The following is a 377-nucleotide window of genomic DNA, read 5'->3' as shown; positions in this document are numbered from 1 at the left end:
TACCTCCCCCCCCATCTAATCCATCACCCTCCCCCCTCCCCCCTCCACACACACGGACAAGAACCCCAACGATCATTAATATCCCGCCGGTGTAATTGACCGGCATTTGACCGCGAGGGAGGTCAGCGTTCTGGACAATTCATTAAACGAGATTGACCCCAGCGGGTTGCAAGAGGGACTCGACACAGGCAAGAAGGCTTGATAGATGATGCAACCGGGAAAGATTTTTTATTTAGGGGACGGGGGGGGGGGGAGGAGGTTCCTTTAAGGTTTATTTATGAGGTTTCAGCTGACCGAATTTTGGGGTGTTTCGTTGCATGGTTGTGTGTGTGCAGGAGAGCTTTGTGTGCGTAGGAGGACTGTGTGTCTGTTTCCTA

This window comes from Penaeus monodon, chromosome 24 (assembly GCF_015228065.2).
Source record: "Penaeus monodon isolate SGIC_2016 chromosome 24, NSTDA_Pmon_1, whole genome shotgun sequence".
NCBI lineage: Eukaryota > Metazoa > Arthropoda > Malacostraca > Decapoda > Penaeidae > Penaeus > Penaeus monodon.
Note: the sequence above shows the minus strand (reverse complement) of the source record.